This window comes from Quercus robur, chromosome 8 (genome assembly GCF_932294415.1).
Source record: "Quercus robur chromosome 8, dhQueRobu3.1, whole genome shotgun sequence".
NCBI classification, from domain to species: Eukaryota; Viridiplantae; Streptophyta; class Magnoliopsida; order Fagales; family Fagaceae; genus Quercus; species Quercus robur.
The window spans coordinates 35,914,126-35,919,363 of NC_065541.1; the positions used below are offsets into that span (position 1 = coordinate 35,914,126).

The 5,238-nt window shown below is 39.7% G+C and overlaps 1 long non-coding RNA gene across 1 annotated transcript; it reads left to right on the forward strand.

Moving 5' to 3' along the window:
• The first annotated feature begins 3,346 nt into the window (after positions 1 to 3,346).
• LOC126695352 (uncharacterized) lies at positions 3,347 to 4,584 on the forward strand. Its single transcript, XR_007646013.1, has 2 exons — positions 3,347 to 4,110; positions 4,229 to 4,584. It is a non-coding gene; the product is annotated as an uncharacterized LOC126695352 (long non-coding RNA).
• The last annotated feature ends 654 nt before the right edge of the window (positions 4,585 to 5,238 follow it).

The following is a 5,238-nucleotide window of genomic DNA, read 5'->3' on the forward strand; positions in this document are numbered from 1 at the left end:
GGGCCTTGGTCGCTCGTTTTCTCGACGGGGGTGTTGTTCTTGTGGGGGTTGATCCGTTCTCTCCTTGCTAACGAACTTCTTCAGCTTCCCTTGTCGGATAAGGGTTTCGATTTGTTGCTTCAAGTCGTAGCAATCGGCCGTGTCGTGCCCATGGTCACGGTGGAAGCGGCAATATTTGTCTCTGGACCTTTTGTTGGGATCACTCTTCAGCTTTCCCGGAAACGTCAGGGATCCTTCGTCCTTAATCTGCATTAGGACTTGGTCTATCGGAGCGGTCAACGGAGTGAAACTTGTGAACCTTCCGCCCATTGGTTTTGGACGTCTCTCCTCCCTCCGATCTCCCATCCGTCCTTTCTTCCGCCCCTTGTCCTGTCGGGGGTCCTCTTGTCTGTCTCTTTTCTTGGGTCTGTCTTCTCGGGCTAATAGTGCGTTTTCAGCGTTCATATACTTGGTGGCCCTGTAAAGCACCTCTGACATGGTCTTTGGGTCGTTTTTGTATAGGGAGAACAAAAACTTACCCCCCTTCAGCCCGTTCGTGAACGCTGCCACCAATATCTTGTCGTCGGCTTCGTCGATCGAGAGCGCTTCTTTATTGAAGCGTGATATGTAGGCCCGTAACGTCTCCTCCTCTCTCTGCTTGATATTCATTAAACAAGCCGTGGATTTCTTATACCGATGTCCTCCGATGAAGTGCGTAGTGAACTGAGCGCTCAGCTCCTTGAAGGTGCCGATGGAGTTTGGTGTTAGCCGGCTGAACCAAATCCTTGCTGCGCCCTTCAGGGTTGTAGGGAATGCCCTACACATAATTGCGTCTGCCACTCCCTGAAGGTGCATCAGGGTCTTGAAGGTCTCTAGGTGATCGAGAGAGTCCCTGATTCCGTCATAACTGTCCATACTCGGCATGCAGAACTTACTCGGCAGGGGGAAGGAATTGACGGACGCCGTGAATGGCGAGTCAGTCCGGTTGACAAGGTCGTCAAGATCACTGGACATTCGCCCCTTGAGAGCGTTCATCAGTACTTCCATCTGTTCCTTCATCGCTTGCATCTCCGCGATGATGGGTTGTGGAGCTGTATCCGTCACTGAAGGGATGCTAGCATCCCGTCGCACTTGTTTGCTCGGGGCGTTACTCTCCTGTGATCCGTCATTATTTCTCCTTTCCTCACTGTTCCCTTCTTGATCTTCTCCTTGGCTATTCACCGCCGCACTCTTTTGATTCAGCTGCTCTACCAGGTCGTGGTTTTGTTTGGTGAGGCGCTCCACGGCTGCGGCGAGCGTCTTGACCTGTCTCTCAAGGGCAGTCGTGGGGGCTTCTTCTTGGACGTCATTTGTGGTTGCCATCGAGCGTGTGAGTACCATGTAACTCTTTTGTCTAGGAAGCGATAATGTTACCGTACCCGATTCCCACAGACGGCGCCAACTGATGACGTCGAAAATCGTCACCAATGGGTCACACCGTACTCGCGACTCGAATCGAACCTGCACGACGAAACAATCGAAAGAATCCTTCAGAGAGCACCGGTGTGGTGCCGGCCAAAGGCTCTCCGACGGTCAAGTTAGAATTCCTCTGTTTTACTTAGTGCGTTAGAGAGGGTTCATTAAAGCGTACCTCGATTTCTGTGGGTATTAGGCCTTTTATAGTGATAAAGGGTTGACTTTTCCTTTTTGGTTTCCACATATTTTCAATGTGGGACTCTACTCCCAATTCTTCTAAGCGTGGTGAGCAAGGATTCCCATTTCCGGATCTTAAGGTTTTTCTGGGCTATGGACGTTTCGGTTTATGGGCCCTTACTGTGTCAGTCAATGATGGGCCTTCAAAGCTGGGACCATCTTCACGCAAGCCCAAGAGACCCAATCCGTCAGGCCCATTAAGGTAAGCCCATCAGGCCCAATATTTTATCATCTTCAATATACATTGCTCGTATCACATTTTTTTTAGCCTCTGATTGTTCACAATGTCTAAAAAGCGGAACCAGCGTTTAGCAAAAGCTATTTCTACTGGCTGGCCATTAATCCATCTAAGCTTTCTTCACAAGATTGAGCAATCCATTATCTAGAGGATCTTAATCCATGTTAAAGATAATGGAACTTTTTGATTTTTTTTTTTTTAAAGAAAGATATTCTCCATTGAGTTTTGTAAGTTTTGAGATTTATAATGGATTTTCATTGGTTAGGTGAAAGCAAACTATAAAAGGCCAGTTGTTTAGGTGGGCTAAAGTGTCTAATATTGTTTTGAATATATCTCTCAAATATTTCTTCCAAATTCAAGTTGCAAAATAGTCAATTTTCTAAATAAGCAAATTTCTTTTGCATTTAATACTGCAATGTCATAGCCACTATTCACATTTAAGGTAATAACTATCATTTATGAGTAGTTATTTTTTAAAATCATTATTTTTGTAGATTTTTTAGTGGATTAATGATATGGCAAAATCTAGACCTTTTATTATAAATGAAATGTTAAGATTAAAAGAACTCTACATGGTAGAGTACCCTAGGAACTCTAGAGGATCTTAATCCATAAAAGAAGCATTTGTATCGTTTGGAAGTCACAAGGATACTTGAAGATATTATTCTAATTTATGAAAGTTTTTCATTCATATTTTCTCTTCCCAATCGCACAACATAATTATGAAACAAATAGAGTCTCCTACCAATTTCCCTTCAAAAAAAAAAATCTATAAAATATATACAAAATATCAAAGTAAATATTAGGGGTGTGCAAAAAACCGAGAAACCAAAAAAACCGCTTCAAACCGACCGAACCATTGCCAAAATTTCGGTTTGATTTCGGTTCGGTTCGGTTTCAGTTTTATTATATTAAAAACCGAAATTTTCGATTTGGTTTTCGCTGGCAAACTTTCATGCACCGAACCAACCGAAACCAAACCGAATATATTATTATATTATATTTTATATTAAATATATAATATAATGTTTGTAAATATATGGAACTTTGGGCCTCTGTTAGTTTATATATTCTTTGCTTTGGGCCTCAGTTAGTTTATATATACTTTGGGCCTCCATCATTTTTATTTTAAAACATTTGGGCCTTGGCTTTTCATTTTATCTGATCAGAATCATCAAACCATCCGGCCTTGGCTTTTCATTTTAATGATTTTATCTTTTTAAACTAATACTTATCAAAAAACTAATAAACTTATCAAAAAAAAAAAAAAAAAAACCTAATAAAACCTTATCAAACCATCACGCCTCCATCACTTTCTCTCTCTCACACACAGCCTCCATCACTCCATCTCACACACACCAGCCTCCATCAACCCACATTTGCCGCTGGCCTCCACGACTACTCCTCACGTCAGCCTCTATGTCTCTCATGGTATGATTCTTCTCTTTTATTTCTATCCCTTCTTTTTCTTTGTCTGTCTCTGAATATCATGAGAGTACCATCTAGCCTGCAGGGGCTTCTTTCTTCTACAATATTTTGCTAAAATTTCTTTGTTTCACATTGCATATTCCAACACCTCAAATGGGTACACTTCACTTTTCTAAGTTTTCTTGCTTCCTTTTCAAACCAACTGAAACTACAATAAAACCGAAACCAATTAATTCCCAATTATTTCGGTCGGTTTCAATTGAGAATTTCACAAACCAAAATTTTCGGTTTCGGTTGGCCAAACACAAAAAAAAACCAACCGAACCGAACCAATTACACCCTTAGTAAATATAAAATCTTGTACATTAACCAATATTTTTTTGGGTGCGCTCTGCACTTGAGAATTTTAGTGGGCTATGTGAGACATTACGCCCAATTAAATATGGGGGTGAAGTTATGTTAAGGATAAGCAACACGTGAGACATTTGAGCCCAATAGAAGTGTCTCCACTGTCCCACAAAGAGGAGATAGGAAACCGAGGAGGAAGAAGACAGAGACAAAAAGATTCAGAAATCAAATCGCATTTGCGGAATTTTAATATAAAGCAGCAGATCAAATCAGTTCTAATCAAATCAACCAAATCGGCTCGGAATGTCAAGCACAGGAGTATATCCGGGCACATGGGCCCACGCCCTCGTAAAGGTCTCCCCTTACACCTTTTCTGCCATCGGTACCACCATCGCCATTAGCGTCTCCGCCCTCGATGCCACCTAGTCTCTCTCAATTCTCTACTCTCTAATATCTTTCTATCATTATCTTTCATTTTTATGAAAATTTCGTTCTCTAAAATTTGTGAAAATCCTAATGTTGTAATTATGTGGTTGTTGATAGGGGCATTTACATAACCAGAAGCAGTTTGATCGGCATTGCAATCAAAGCTCCCTGTATTACTTCCAAAAATCTCGTTAGGTATTCTATCATTTCTTCATATTTTAGTCTAAACAAAATTAGTCTTATTTGTTGATATGAATTTTAAATCTAATTAGCCATTGATCGATTCAACTTCACTGTTTGTTGGTTTACAAAGTGGTTTTCTGGGGTTGTGGAATTGTTAATTATCTACTACTACATGTTAATTTTATCTTTTGAGTTTTGGTTAAATTTGAATTGAACTTGATAACAAAACTCGCACTTGCTTGGTGTTTTCTATAATTGAAATGCAATAAGCCCTATGAATTCATAGAGAAGAGGTGCTGGCTCGGTAGGTTTTAGTATATAATAGTATAATTCATATCTATGTAGTTGATAAACTATGCAAAAGTCACTAAAGAAGTTGTGATTATCGCATAGAAAATATGATATGATTTTCCTCAAGTCTTTTAAAGTTTAGGATACAATATGACATGAATACTTCAATAAATTTATATATAAATCAATATCTTTAAGTGCATATTATGTAAATTTTATTTTTAATAGATAACTAAGAAATTTTAGGAAGCCTAAAATGTGTGTGTGTTTAAGAGAGAGGGAGAGAAAAATAAAATTAAAGAAGTATGCCACTGTATCCATGAGTATCCGGATTGGATACAGATACGGCTTCTACTATGTAGTATACATGCTTCCTAGACTTTAATGGTGGAATTGAAATCTGTCAGTAAATGTGCATTGCATTTGTGTATTATGCAGAACATGAACTCACTCCTTAGCCTAGTATTCAGTGATTTGGTGATGTAGGACAAATTGTGGAAACCTATCTAGCGTGCTTGTGGTGGGTTTAGAGTTATTTTTTTGAGAAAGTGGGTTTAGAGTTATGAAAAATTGTGGACTTGGGATTCAGAGTTTAAGAAGAAGGGGTTAGGGCAATAAGATGGGAAAAAAAGGACAATATACTATTTCTTGAA